This window comes from Callospermophilus lateralis (genome assembly GCF_048772815.1).
Source record: "Callospermophilus lateralis isolate mCalLat2 chromosome 11 unlocalized genomic scaffold, mCalLat2.hap1 SUPER_11_unloc_1, whole genome shotgun sequence".
Taxonomy (NCBI): Eukaryota; Metazoa; Chordata; class Mammalia; order Rodentia; family Sciuridae; genus Callospermophilus; species Callospermophilus lateralis.
The window spans coordinates 921,434-937,792 of record NW_027510153.1 but is presented as its reverse complement, the minus strand read 5'-3'; the positions used below and the strand labels follow the sequence as shown (position 1 = coordinate 937,792).

General features: G+C 33.6%; 1 pseudogene; it reads right to left on the bottom strand.

Annotated features, from left to right (window-relative positions):
* Positions 1-235: 235 nt before the first annotated feature.
* LOC143385972 (protein ARK2N pseudogene) lies at positions 236-1,332 on the bottom strand (annotated as a pseudogene).
* Between the last annotated feature and the right edge of the window lie 15,027 nt (positions 1,333-16,359).

The window sequence follows — 16,359 nt, the reverse complement described above, 5'->3', positions numbered from 1 at the left end:
TCATATTCCTACAGAGGGAAAGAAGAAATTATTTTCTCTGTGATTAGTTATTTTCCTAAGTGATATCTTTTAATTAAAAAAAAAGGTGTGGAGAGGTTTCCATGAGTTTCAATTCTACAAATGTCACAAACAGCTTCTGAAGCTGAAGCTATGACAATGAACTTCTGTGTCACAAAGAAGAGGAGGAAGTGGAAAGTAGAAGGAAACAGTGCAGAGGAAACACAGTGACATTGTATTACAGTAGGCATTTATGCCTGCTATCCTCATCCAAGGTAAGATCAACAACTTCTGCTGGTGAAGCCCAAGTCTGCTGGGGGTGTCACAGTAGTCCATGACTGTTTTTGCCGGGTGATAACATACTGTGTGCCAGAGCCATGTTTCCATGAAGAAACACTCTGAATCACACCCCCTCCAGGATGAACACACCTCGCATGTTCCTGAACACCCACAATCTCTACTTCACTATCTGAAGAGGCAATATTAATTTCTTCATTAAGTGGTGCATTGCCAGCAGATGTTTTGTCACTTGCTAGGAATCCTGGATCCAAGTGACCTGGTATCTCTGCAGTGATTGTCTTGCTGCTCCCTGAAACCTCTTCATCATCATCTTGTACTTGAGTCACAAGTCAGGTCACTGTCACTGCTACTACTGTCCTGCAGCAAGTTGCACTTCTTTCTCGCAGCAGCCTCCCATTTCTGCCTCAGTAGTCTGATCCGCTCCTTATGCTTTTGGCTCCAATGACCTTTAACCTTGGCAACTCCGCCACTCTGTTTATCACTGGATTGCCGGTTTTTCTTGGCAGCCATAGTAGATGTTTCACTTTCAGAACGGGATCGCCTAGACTTATGCCCAACTGTGGCACCAGACACTCCAGAAGGGTCTCCTTCCACTGCTGTTTCTGCCTGGGAGGGTTCATTTTCTTCTGCAGAAGACAATGTATCAATGTATCTGAATCAGCCAGGTGACCACTAGGGGAAGGGGAAAGCATGCAATGATTAGAGGAGTCACTCTCATAAACTCGACCAGTTGTTGGCTTGTCACTCTCTGTGGATGCTAATTGAGACTCAGAAGAGTCTCTTCTCAGTTTCATCAACAAGCAAGGCATTGAAGAAAGAACTGCAGAATCTGCTACACCATCTTTCTGAACTTGAGATTCTAGTTCTACAGATCCATCTTCCTCCTTGGCTGTCTCTTGTTCAGATGTTTTCAGTGGGACTTCAGACTCAATGAGTTCTTCAACTTTTCCCACTGCCTCTTCCATCTTCATTTCAGAATTTCAAGTTAAATCATGGAGCAGAGTCTAGGAAACGATATCAAAGATGCAACAGGAAAGCAACCCCCTCCCGAAGGTTTCTCGATGCTAGCGAAATCTGAATCCTTGAATCACTCCAGCAGGAAGCCGGCTCCCTTCTCTACCCACTTTTCCTCGGAAGTCATCACATTGGCTTGGGGAGACCAGGCTGTGCTCCTCTGGTGCCGTGGCACCAACATCCTGTTCAAGTTTCTGCTCGGGAACCTTGCGAGCCTTCGCATATTTCTATATGAACATTGAATAAGTTATTTTAGGATATTCTCACATCTAAGCTCTATAGAAGTATACTTAGAAGAACTACAGAGTTTAAATTTCCAGTAATAGAGTATATAAAAACCAATGTAAAAATTGATAGAGAAAAAGGGATAGGTGGTTCAGGGTTTAAGAATAAGGTATATGATATAAATACACTTTAAATGTTTATTTAAGATAAATTGTATCTTTTATGCAAAAAGAGCATTTTGATTTTGGTTATAGCTACAATTACTACTATTTTCTGGAAGAGTATTCTGAAGGTAAATATATGTGTGTGTGTGTATATATATATATATATATATATATATATATGTCATATAAAATATATAAATATGTATTGTATATAAAATAAGAGTATATATTATGGTGATGGGGAGAGATTCTTATTTTAGAGTTCTTTGAGACAGTGACATAATACAATTTTAAAAAATTTCTTGTGTTCTCAGTTATGCCTGTGGCCTTTTAAAGAAGAAATTTTTGTACTTGATTTTTCTTCTATTTTGGTGTGTAGTACTTTACAAGGAAAATTTTTACTATTATTTATAATTTTCCATCATGATTTTGTGTGAAAAATAAATTTTGATAACTGATTACTATTTTCAATCTGAATTTAGTAGAAACCATCTGTTTTGAGAATGAGTCTCAATAAATATGGAATTACTACAAATGTTAGTCTATAACTAGAAAAGGTAATCTCAGTTTTAAAAGCATGAAAAACCATGGTACAGTGATAAGTTTAGAGGAATTGAGATTTCCAGTTTCTTGTTGTTCTACAAAGACTATCACCACATAAAGAAGGATGGAATAGCAACAACTGATGGCAACTTGGGGAGCATAAAATCTGTTTCATCTTCAGCAGTTGACAAGGAAAAAGCATGATTAATTCCCATTATTTGATAATATTAAAAATAACTACAGTAAAAAATCATGAAGATCTCTTGAAAGATGTTAATCTTTTGTGTTGGACAGAGATAATTACCCATTGTCTTGGACAGAATTCTATAATAGAATCATAGTACTTTTGGTCATTTTCTTAAAATGATTAATATCCCTTCATTTCTTTGTCTTACTTCTAATATTCCTCTGAAGTTAGCTGCTATACAGGATTGGCTATTTTGTATCCAAATGAACCAAAGAAGCCTATGTTCTTTGTATCAATGTTGACTAATTATTTTAATTCAATTAAGTATAAAAAGATTAGTTAATTTGTTAAACTTTGAAATTGCAATAAATGGATTATGTAATAGCTTATTCTCAATTAATTTAATAATTGCATTATGACCAAGAGCCTACTCTTTTTAAAGTCTAATTGAATGTAGGTGTATTCCATGTAATTATAGATTGTTAATGTGAACCAATTTGCCATGCATATGAAATTCTATATTTAATTATGTAATTTTCAAAATTATCCTATAAAATAAATAGCAAATAACACACACTACTGAGGCAAATTATTGATAGTTTTCATATTTGATCATAAGTTCCTTTATTTTTATTTAGATGACCATTAAATTTCCCTACTTACCTATTCATGAATATGTCATATATTAATGTATTCTCTTAATTGACCCATATTTGATTCATAGAATAACTTGGTCTTGATGAAATATTGCTTTAATGTTAAATTATATATATTCTTTATAGAAAATCTGGATGAACATATTCAAACTAATGCAGTGAATCACAAAATTGTTATTAGTGATGTAAAAAAGAGTAAAATAATTAGGTTATTGAGTTCTTGGATGAGAAATTTAGATATTTGGAAGATACAAATGTTAATTGAGAATTATGAACAAATCACATTCAATTGGTACTGTTATGGTATTTGCCATTTGAATCTTTGTTCTTCAAACAGAATTCCTTCGTTTCTTTCTTCCAATATTCCACATATCCTAGGATACATATGCAAAATCTTAATAGATATGGAGTAGATTATTTGATTTATCCCTCCTTCCATTGAGGGTTTCTTTCTTTCTTTTTTTTTTTTTTTTTGGTGTGTGTGTGTGTGTGTGTGTGTGTGTGTATGTTAATGATGGATATCTGGCTTCCATTGGAAGGCAGTATGATTTTTGAAACAGATGCTAAACACAATTAAATGATCTGCTTATCATTTAATAATTATCATACCAACAATGAAATGCTAAAGAGAGTTCAACCTTTGGAATGTCTTTTTAAATGAATATTACTTCAAAGGGCTAATGACCAAAATATGTAAGAATTGTAAAAGGAGAATGTGGTACTACTTTGAGAGAATTCTCCTTAATGTAATAGCAATGAATGTGTTTGTGTACTTACTGTCTAGTGGCGATGGAATTGTAGTATTTCATGAAAAATATCTTAATTTTTTTGTGGCAGCTTGACTGTTTTCCCAGATGGTCAACATTTCAGAATTTGCCTTTTATATATATTCATAAACAAGATGAAAGATTTAATTCTAATTAATACAATATCATTAGTAGATCTCATGAACTCTTCAAGGATAAATAATTAAACTGAAGTTTATTGAGAAAAATTTTGTTATTAGATAAAAAAAAATTACCAAATTATTGACTTATGTTTGTCAACATTTTCACTCCCTTTTCATAAGAAGTTATTAATTAAAATTAGGAGCAAATGCTCATGTAAAAAAGAAATTAGCATTATACATCAAAGGTATCAGAAGAAAGTCTTATTAGTTGATAACTTCACTGAAAGAAAACAAAGGAAATGTATGCTGCATTGAAAAAATCAGTGCTAAGGCAGCAACCTGAAATGATTTTTCTGACTCTTTCTCTGAGTAGGGCCACAAAACAACAGTGGTACTTTTCTTTAGAAGCATTATATACATTTGTATCTTTTCCAACAAATATATAAGGATCCAGGAGTGCTTGCATTACTGGGAATTCCACTTCTAAATTAAGAAAGTCATTGGGACCTGTCTAGTTCATTTTTCAAATGCCAAAATAAAGATGCTTTTAAAATTACAAAACTATTATAAAGGCAAAAAAGAAAAAATGCCACCACTTCCAACTTAATATTTAAAAATATTCATATATTACTAATTAGTATGAACTGTGTGAAATCCTGGGAGCTTATATGTGATAACTGAAAGAAGTATGTTACTAGGTGTAGAATAGAAAGGGCTCCAGACGGGAGAGGACACTACTGGTTAGGTTGGTGCTGGAGGGAATGGCCCTTTGTCCAGGAAGCCCAGCTTCTCGGGAGTTACATGTGACCCCCAATCCCTAAGACCTTTACCATGTTCACCCATCTCAAAGAAAGCAGTAGTTTTAAATTTTTATTAGCAACAGGAAAACATCACTGATAGAAAATCTGTGGGAAGTGAAACTTCAATTAAGGGAAGTCATTTAAGGAAATTCAACACTGTTAGGTTTTATTTCAGAATGGCTTGAGTTATTACCTTTCCTTGGCATACTTAAAGCTTTTCACAGATATGCAGGTTGTTCTTTCTTCCATTGTTCATTCTCTCTGAAGAAAAACTAACAACTTCGTTCAAGTAAAATGATAATTCCCCAAATGGTGAATGAAGTAAACATTGAGAATGTGTATTGTACTAACCAGCTTATTGCAGGTGTTGGTGCTCTAGGATGTTTTTGCCTGTGATGGTTCATTTAATAAACACAGTGATTGGACAGGAAATCCTGTGAGGTCATTAATGAAGTGATAGTATAATAGTAATGAATTAGAAATAATTAAACATATGTTGTAAAATCTTATAGCTGTATTTTCTAATTTTTAATAGAATATCTTAGAAGTGATGGGTCTTAATTTTTGCACCTGGCTCATTAATAATTTCTGCCCACTTTTGTCATTATATATGGCTTTTTACATTTGATACTTCGGATAGTCAAATAGTCATCTATATAGAAATCAAATTGTGCAAAATTCAGTATAACTTCAAATAAGTACTATATCTTTCAATATTAAATCAGCACTTATGGTTTTAATTTTAAAAAATCTAAATTTTCACATTGAATTCCAAGCCTTTTCTCTAAATATAAATATTTTCTACAGAATCTATACTTTAAAATATTCCTCTTAGATTGTTATTAGCTTCCCAGTCTATTTCATTTCTATCAATTGAAGTGAATTTTCCTTTTTAGCTTTCTTTTGGCACTCCACATTTTAAATGAATAAAAACTATTTTACCTCCAGGTACTTTTGTTTGCTTTGGTGCTGGGAAATGAACAAATGAGAGCTAAGTGCTTGAGCGCTGAGCTATATACCCAGTTAAAGAATTTCTTGAGTTTTCTTAGAGAAACTCTTCATCTCAAGGAGATAATTGTCTAATTAACATGAACTTCCCAATTTTAGAAAAGAACTAAACTGATTACAAAAATTCTACTAGAATTATTTACATTATAAGACATTTGTTTTCTTTAAAGTACCAAACATTTAGTTAAAATTGAGACACATTTAAGGCTTTTTAATGACGGCCCTGCAAATTATAATGACATAAATTAAACTGTACTTTTAAAGTAGTAATTTCATAAGCACTAACATTTGTTTATAGTTCTGAACACATTATCACAATCGAGATGATGAACATATTTGTTGTCCCCAAATAATTCCTTTCTCCTGCTATTCCCTGTGGTCAGTCTCTGTGGCTTTATACATTAGTGTCTAAACATTGGTTCACATTTTCTAGAATCTTATATCACAAGGTTATATACTCTTTTACCCGACTGATTTGATTAAGCATAGTTATTTTTAAATTTTTCATGTGTTTGTTTATTTCAGTAATCAATTTCTATTTATTTGAGTGTAGAACATTGATTTGATACCAGTTTATTTGTTGATGGAAATTTTGGTAGTTTTCCATTTGGGATTTTTACAAATAAGGTTGTTAAGGATATTTGTATGTAGTTCTTCAATTGGACATATATTTTGATTTCTCTCAGGTAAAGAATTGAACATATAGGTTATAATGTATAATTACATTTTAAATACTTTTTTTAAAGTTGTTGATAGATCTTTATTTTATTTATTTATATGTGGTGCTTAGAATTGAACCCAGGGCCTCACACATGCTGGGCAAGTGCGCTACCACTGAGCTACAGCCCTAGCCTTGTATAATTACATTTTAAAGGAAATACCACACTGTTTTAGTGATTGTTCATTATACATTTTCATCAGTAGAATAGGAGAGTTTCATTGGATCCATATCCTCAGTTGTTTGTCTTTTTTATTTTAAATATTCTGAAAGGTTATAGTGGCTTCTCATTATGTTATCAATTTTAATTACCCCAATGATTAAAGGTGTCAAATATATTTTCATGAGCTTATTTGTCATGTTTGGTAAAGGGTCATTTTTAATTTTTTTAGTCTTATTTATTGGGTTGTTCCTTTAAAGATTTTTGATTACTTTTTCTCAGTTTATATATACAAACATATGAATGATTATTATTTCAGAGTTCTTGACATACTCCTTCATCAAAATTAGGAGTTAAATTTATTTTTCCTCATTCTATTTCCTGTCTTAAGAAATTTCCAAGTCTTAATTTTAATGAATCCCTTTAATTGATCTTTTTTTCTTTTATGAATCACTTTTTTGGTAGTAGCTGATTGATTTTGTTCTGTTTTTTGTTTGTTTGGGGTAGTCTATTCTCTTTGCTGGAATTTCTGTTTTTGCTTCATGTAATCGTTCAACCCAAAGGCTACAAATGCTTCAAGGATACTGTTTTCAAATTCCAAAGAAAGAACTTGGTTGGACTCAACAAAAAGGTCTTGGACATTTCATTACTTACTCACTCCTGGGTGATGGTGGGCTGGAATATAATGGAGGGCCATGCTTGCCTTCAACCTGGGGGAGTATTCATATGATAGGTTGCATACACACTGTGCAGGTGGCTTTCTTCAGATGTTGTATGAGCATATTCCTTTACTTTACAACTAAGGTCACTCTCTCTTCAGTGCCTCTCCCAGGGACTGGAGATAAGCCAAGTGGCCAGCTATCTCCCCTTCTACATCTCCCTCATCACCACAGTCTTTCAGAGACCTTCTTGTCACTCTGCAAGCTTTCCTAGGCACTGATTGGTGTTTAGCCCAATAGTATTATGAAAAGTCTGTTGTTAGGTTCATAAATGTTTATGATTGTCACATTCTCTTGATGAACTGATCACTTTCTCTTAGTGAAATGACCTTCTTTGTTCCCGTGTGATTGTCTAAGGGATGTGTGAATACTGGTGTGATGTCTGAATATAGGGGTGATGTTTGAATACAGGATTCTTCATTTGAATTTTTGGTCCCTGTTATTAACCTCTTTGTGTTGTTTATATTGTTTCCCTTTTAACTTGGCAGTCCTTTCCATGAAGTGGCAGGAGTTTTTTTCCTGAGTCCTTGATTTTGGCCTCCCCTATGTATTTCAGAAAATGAAATGGAATATAAGTTATAAATGTGTGCCAGTTCTGAATCTGTGTCTCAAGAAATTTAGCTTGTCTTGACTTGTTCTTCTCTCCATCTGTCACTACCAGAAGAGCTTTCCATGCGTTTATTGGAACAGATTGATCCACCTACCCCGTAACATTTCATTTTTTACCTTATTTACAACACAGCTCTTTCTACAGTTCTTCCTCAACTATGGTCTGTTCCCAGAATTACGTAGCTCTTCAGGACCATGGACCTGTCTGACTCTGTTTGCCTATTATTAAGATTATTATCTCAGAATTGGGCTTGACACATATGAAGCAATGAGAAAAACATGTTTTGAATGAATGTGTTGTCCAATATGCTACTTTATGGATATGATCATTTCTGGGTATGCCACAGACTTTAATAGAAAACAGAGCTTTCTGTTCCATGGTATTATCCAGAAAGACAGAACACAGTAATGTTATCCTGAGTATAGAAAGTACAGTAACTGATGTATTAAGGAATTATGACATGTTGTTATTTTAATAGGATAGCATTTTAAATTTTTCCAATAATTGCCCCAGCTATGTTCTTATGAGATTTCCCTTTTTCCTCAATAGCATCTTTCTTGTCTTCTTCTTGGACCATTGCCACAACTTTTCAGCTATGGCATTATTAGTTTATTCTATTACTTATTAATTTGAAAATGTCAATTTCAAATTTTACTCAAAGCTTTTTTGACATTTCCCATCTGTGATAACAGCTCTTGTAATTTCATGAGTACTTGGATATGGGTGGTCTTGGAGATTTCTCTTTTCTCTGCCTCCTCTATGCCAGCTCCCTCTCTAATGTGACAGGAATGGTCAAATGTCTTGAACTGATTCAGAGAGATTGCAGTTGTCTTTTTGCTGGTTATTTCTGCTTCTCAAGTTGATGATCACTTCAGATGTCCTCAATTTGCCTGACCTTCCAGTGCCTAATTCTCTTGTGTATGTGCTTTCTGCTGAGAATTATGTAAGATGTGCCCATTTCATGGATCACTGGAGAAGCAGGTCACGATTCAGCTCCATATATTTCATCTTTCTGTTCTTCATTAAAATCCAACAAATACTGCTGCTGGGGTACCTTTTCCCAATGGTTTCTGATTGAACGAATGTTAGCAGGTCAGCTTAAGCCCCTCAGCCTTATTCCTATCTTTCTGGCCCAAGGGTAGTTCATAACCTTGATTCAGCATACAGTGGGAAGGCAGCGTGCTCACAGAGCTCATTTTCTTTATAGATATAAAGGGAACTTCCAACTATCTATTTTGAACAGTGTCATGACTAAGCAGCAATAAGTTGGTCCATTTACCCATCAATGTTTCAGAAGAGAAATCTAATTTAACAAGTCAAAGGAAACATTGTGTTAATTTACCTGAGATAATGGATTTGTTATGAGGAAAGATTTATTTTCACTCATAGTTTTATAGGTTTGATCCATGGTCCTTTGGCCATTTCTTTGCACTTGTAGTGGCACAGTACATGGGCAGTAGTACATGTTAGAGGAGGCAGTTCACCTAATAGCAGCCAGAAAGCAAAAAGAGCTAGGGACAAGGCCCAGTGAGCCCTTCAAGGACACACACCAGATGACCCAACTTCTTTCCACTAGTCCCTGCCTTTTGAAGGTTCTACCACCTCCCAGTAGTGCCACAGCTAGCAACTCAGCCTTTAACACACAGGCCTTTGGACCATCAATATCCAAACTATAGTAGACATTTTAGGCAACTCCAAAGATCTTTCACCAGATTGTACTCACATTATTCCAAAGTCCATTCATTGTTCCTTATTGCTCTGTTGACTGGGGATACTGAATCTGGCAAAACTTGATGAACAATTTAAGTTGTCTCTTCCCAGGTATTGGAGTTTGTGAATTGGTAGATTACTAGAAATGATCAACTTCAATTTGGTGTTTGTTGAAATTGCTGTTATGTTAGAGCACAATATATTGTTGTGCATATTTCAACTAAAATGGGTGTTTTTTATGAAAACATTTTCTACTTTTTACCCTTTTTATTTTAATTTTGCTAGTAAAATGATTCATACTTTTAAATATTGTGAGATTAAATTATTGTTACTATTTTATACCTTTCACAACTTTAATTTTTTTTAATTTCTATGTTGATTTTTTTAAGTGTTCTAATTCCACATTTTTTTTGTAGTGGGGATTGAACCCAGGAGAGATTTGTCACTGAGTTACATTCCTACCCCTTTTTTACTTTTTATTTTGAAACAGGGTCTTGCAAAATTTGATGAGGCTGGCCTCAAACTTGTGACCTCCCTGCCTCACTCCCAAAATGCTGGGATCACAGGAAGGAGCCAACATGTGTGACAACACTATAATTTGTTATGCTTGTATATCTACTTTTTCAATTAACAATTTATTTCCCAGAGCCTGATTTAGATTTTGGGCATTACATTCTTATATTACTTTCATTTTTTAATTTGTCTTTTATAATTTGTTTTTCATATTCTGATATCACTACTGTATCTACTTACGTGGTGAAATGTTAGATATAATATAAGCTAATAAGAGTAAAAAACAATTGTCAGGGAAAATATATTTTTCAATTTCATATTATGTAAATTTTAGAAGTAAAATTTTAGACTTAAAAATAATTTACAGTGTTTTTTAAAAACTTATTGTATATGTGTATTCACTTACATACAAATCCTCAAATAGGGAAATTTTGTTTTCTCTTTTGAACAGTTTTATAAAATTCTGTTATGCATACAATCAGATATCACCCTGAGTAGACAATCAACTGTAAGTTTCACAGAATTTTTGTAACATTTATACTTTAAACCCTGAAGTTGATTTTTAAAATGTATTTTAATGGAGGATATGTTTTACATTCTAGTACATTGTATTAGAGAGTAAATTGGCAAAGCTTATCCCTCTCAGAGTTCAGTCTCTGTCCTTTCTTTCCATCTTTTAGAGAAGTCTCTTAGGAGAAGATATGGTGGTCAGTTTATTGCACATTCTTTTAGAACAATAATTTGCATATCAAAGTCCAGATGGGAATAAACATAATCTGTGGTCCCATCTGCTGATCTCACTGTTCTGAGACCTAGTATGGAAATAGCATTAGATTAGAGAAGACAGCTTAATTTTTCAAATAATACTGGTTTCTTTCAATTGATAAAATACACAAGTATTTGCTATATGTTTAAATTATTAGTTATTTGAGATCACTGATACCAAAATAAAGTATTGTTCTCAGTTATGATAAGAGGTGGTAACATGTCATCAGAAGGTTTTTTTTACAGCTTGCTTGATTTCATATATAAAAAATTGTCATTAAATGATTGTCAGCTGTAAGCATTTGAATAAATCACTTTTTATTTTCACAGCAGACACAAAAATCCTGGCATATTTTATATCTAACTGACTTGGAAAAAATCTTAAAGATGAACACTTTACAATCTCAAACATGGAGAGTTTGAACAATGCATGAAATGAACACATGGATATTTGTTTTTTTTTCCTTTGAGGAGCTAAATTTAGAATCTAAATATAGAAGATATAGTTTAAAATTTCAAACTCAGAAAACCAAGAAGAATGTTTACAGGATTCATTTCACTGACATCTTCTATGAGCCAAGATAACCCATTGGCACAGTCTCAGCCCACCAAGAGTTAACATTCACAAAGCTGCTGTCTTATTGCTCCCAGGGTATTTTTTCTTCCTATTTTAGTGTTAGATATTTTCAGTGACTCTTGATTCCAATTTGTCTTATTTGAAATATTGCCTAAAAATAAAACCAACACAAAGCCACTATTTGGTGATGATATTTCTGGTTTATTAAATCCCTGCAGAATGAAAGCATTTTGTGAAACAGTAAACCCATTTAAAGAGTTATTTATGATATAGTGTGAAATGCTGCCTCTATGAGTAGTTTTAAAAAGATGTTGTGTAGTTTGGTGGGGAAGTATGCAGGCTGTGAAGACAAGTTGACTGAATCCAAAGCTGAATTCTGCCAGTCATAGAGCAATGTTCAGCCCCTATGATGAAGAGGAGATAGCATTACATATATCTTGATGTTGCTATTAGGAACAAATGAGGTAATGTACACAGAGGATTTAGCATAATACCTTAGATTTTATAAGCAGTCCCTATTGTTATGCCAAATGTTATACTCTTTTCAAATTTTATAATCTAGTAGCTTAAAATTTTTACTAGAGAGAGAGAGAAGACAGAGGAAGGGTGCAACAAAGGAGGGAAAGAAGACAGAGGAAGGGTGCAACAAAGGAGGGAAAGAGGAATGGAGTTTGTTTTGGGATTAATGGAAGAATTAATTAAAAATATAGTTCTTATATGAGGTTTGAAACAGGAAAGAAAAACTTTATATCTCCTTTTTTCACGTGTCCATGTTCATGTTTCCTGAAGAATATTGTTCTCAATAGAATTTTAGCTATTTTTACTCTGTTAAGATTTGGCATGAATAAACATTAACATGTTAATGAAACCTCTGTCTGAAAACAAAGGAATCCAGTTACTTGTTTAATGTACCAAAACCCAACCTTCTAATGCTTTATAATGGTCTCAGTTCCTGTCTTAGAACTGTGAGGATATAGATTCTGTCCCAGAAGTATACCGCCTTTAAAGAAAGTCTATTTTTATTAACATCCCTTTGTGACTATAACTCCTAGTATGTGGTTGGAGTAAAATTTATCTTGCTGATGACCAGTTTTTAATAGTTCTTTATCAAGAATGATTTGCAACATGGACACAAATGTCTTATTTTTTTTTCCACACTTATTCCAGTTTCCCACATCCTGGTCCCCAAAGTAAAATTGGGTGTCTAGAATTTTTGCCATTAAAATTGTCATTGGCTAAATCTTCTCTGCTGCCTAACATTTTAAATGTGTTTAATATCATTTTGGAACTTTGATTAGTTTTATTTTGCTATTCTAAAAGTGAGGGGAAAAAGAAGTTAGATAGGATTTGAGGTTAGGAATAACAATGCTTGATTTACCCATCAAAAATTATTTGAAGGAACTGGTTCATTTGCATGGAAGAGGAAAACTGAAGACTGGTTTAGTCATTAAGTAATAGCTAAGAGGGCAGAACTAAACTGCAGCATTTTATTCCATGGGTGAATTTGTAAAACATAACCAGTTTACACAACAGTTTACTCATTTGCCAGATGCAGATAATACTTGCCAAAGGACTATTGGATTAAACAAAACAATATAAATTAAATACTGTATATAGTGTCTGGTAATAATAGGACCTCAATAAAAATACTCTTCTTCCATCAGCCTTCTTTAGTAGGTGGTGTGATAACCATGAATATCAAAATAGAAAAGTACAGTTGTGCTTACCTAAATCATTCAGAAAGATTATCTGTATTATACTACAATAGAAGGTTGTCAAGTATCCTTTCTTTTTCACTCTAAGCAAAAATAAACAAACAGAAAACACACCTGATTATATTTCTGTAACAACACGGCTAGATGATGTTATTTCTTTTTTATTAACTCATATAAATATGCAAAATCATAGGTCTCATGGAGACATATTAATTGCAAAATGATGGGTTTCATGGGGCATATTCATGCAAGCATATAACATAATTTGCCTATATTTATCTGCTCTTTACTTACCCTTCCCCTCTCCTCCCCATTCCCCAGGTCCACTTACTCTTGTCTAATACTCTCCCCTCTATTTTCACGTTGCCTTTATTTTATTTTTTTCCTTTCTAGATTCCACTTGTAAGAGAAACCATGTGATACTTATCTTTCTGGTCTGGATTATTTTGCTTAACATGATACTTTAAAGTTCCATCTATTTTCCTACAAATTAGATGATTTTGTTCTTCTCTATGACTGAATAATATTCCTTTTTGTATATATGCCACTTTTTATTTGTCCATTTATCCAGTGATGGGCACTGTTGTAGTCCACTTTTTTTGCCACTGTGACCAACAGATCTGAATGAAAATTTTAGAGGAGGAAAATTTTATTGTGGGGCTCACAGTTTAAGAGGTCTCAGTGGAGACGGTGGGGACTGAGACTTATGTCAGCAAGGACAAAATAACTATCCCAAAGATATGTCCCAATGGCCCACCTCTTCTAGTGGCACCCTACTTTCCTATAAGTTAAGCCAATCAGGATTAGGTTAAAATTCTCATAACCCAATAACTTCACCTTTAAATCTTCTTGCATTCTCTCACCCCTGAGCTTTTGGGGGACACCTCATATCTAAACCATAATAGACACACTGATTTCATAACTTGTTTATTATGAATTGTGAAACAATAAACATGTGTATGTATGTAGGTGTCTCAATGGTGTTCTGACTTTAATTCCTTTGATAGGTATGAAGGAGAGATATAAGTAGATATAAGTAGATCATATGGTAGTTCTATTTTTAGCTTTTGAGGACTCTCCATACTTATTTCCATAGTGACTGTACTAATTTGAATTCTTATCAACAATGTTCCTTTGTTGGCCATCCTCTCCAGCATTTATTCTTTTTTTTTTTGTATTCCTGATGATCACCATTCTGACTTAGATGAGATGGAAGATAATGTAGTTTTGACTTGCATCTCTGTGATGGTTAAAGATATTGAACATTTGTGCTTCCTCTTTTGAGAAGTGTCTGTTCAGTTCCTTTGCCCTTTCATCGATTGGGTTATTCGTATTTTTTTTGTTTTTATTTTTTCTTTTTGGTGCTCATATTTTTAGTCCTTTTTACATTCTTGAAACTAATCCTTTGCCATAAAAGTAACTAGCAGAGATTTCTCTCCCTTTTTGTAGGCTGTCTCTTCACTCTGTTGTTTACTGTGTAATTTTTTAAATTTGTCAATTCTTGCTATTATTTCCTGAGCTATTGGAGTCCTATTCAGGAGATCATTGTGTCAATATACGGAAGTATCTTCCATGTTCTAGCAGTTTCACATTTTCAATCTTAAAGTTAGGCCTTTGATCCATTTTGAGTTGATTTTAATTTATGGTGAGAGAGAAGGATGTAGTATTTTATTTATTTATTTTTATGTGGTGTGGAGGATTGAATCCAGTACCCTGCACCTCTGCACCTGCTAGGTGAGTGCTCTACAGCTGAGCCACATCCCCAGGCCCTCAGTTTCAGTCTTCTACATATGCATATCCAGTTTTCTCATCACAATTTGTAGGCTATCTTTTCTCCAACATGTTTCTGGCTAGTTTGTCAAGAATCAGATGGCTATAACTGTGTGGATTCTTCTTTCTAGTCTATTCAATTGATTTACATGTCTGTTTTTATGCCAGTTCCATGCCATTTTTATTACTTTGGCTCTGTAATCTATTTTGAAACTGAGTATTGTCATACCTCCAACATTGATGTTTTTGCTCAATATTGTTTGGCTATTCTGGGTCCTTTGTGCTTCCATATGAATTTTAGAATTATTTTTTTCCTAGTTCTATGAATAATGTCATTGGTATCTTGCTAATAATTGCATTGAATTTGTTGATTGCTTTTGGTAATATACCATTTTTATGCTATTAGTTTTGAAGCCCTTTAGATTTTGGATTCCATTTTCTTGTATCTTTTTCAGTTTCTTCCTTCATTTTTTTTTTCTGGGGAGGAGGTCCTGGAGATTGAACCTCTGCGTACTTAACCAATGACCCATATCTCTAGTCCTTTTTATTTTATTTTTTATTTTGAGACAGGGTCTTACTAAGTTGCTCAGGCCTGGGTAAATCACTGGGGCTGTTCTCAAATTTGTGATCTCTACTGCCTCATTCTCCCAGGTTGCTGGGATGACTGGAGTGTGCCACTGTGCCTGGCTCTTTAGTTCTTTAACTTTCTTAGTTAAGTTTATCCCTAGCTACTTAATTTTTTTCTAAGCTATTGTCAATGAAATTGTTTTCCTAGTTTCTTTCTCAGCAGGTTTGTTATTGGTTAAAAAAAAGCCATTGATATTTGTGAAAGTCATTTCTAAAGTGCTGTATGGCACATACCTATAGTCTCAGCTACTTATGAGGCTGAGGTAGAAGGACAACTTGAGCTCATGAATTTGAGAACAGCAGGGGAAAAAAACATGAACACTAAAACCCTAAATAAATGTTATTTATGAATGAGCTAAAAATATGAAATGATGATTTTTCAGTTTATTAAAGCCAAAAAAACAATTATTAATGTGCTATTTGTAGATGCCATTTTATTTTAGTTCCTAATATATATTTTTTCTTTTTGGGGGGTACCAGGAATTGAACTCAGGGGCACTCAAACATTGAGACACATCCCCAGCCCTATTTTGTACTTTATCTAGAAACAGGGTCTCACCAAGTTGCTTAGTGCCTTGCTGTTGCTGAGGATGACTTTGAACTCAAGATCAATAATTTTTTATTAAAAATTATTCTAATAATTTTTTATTAAAAATAATACTAATTAAATAATATTTCTTACAGATATTCAC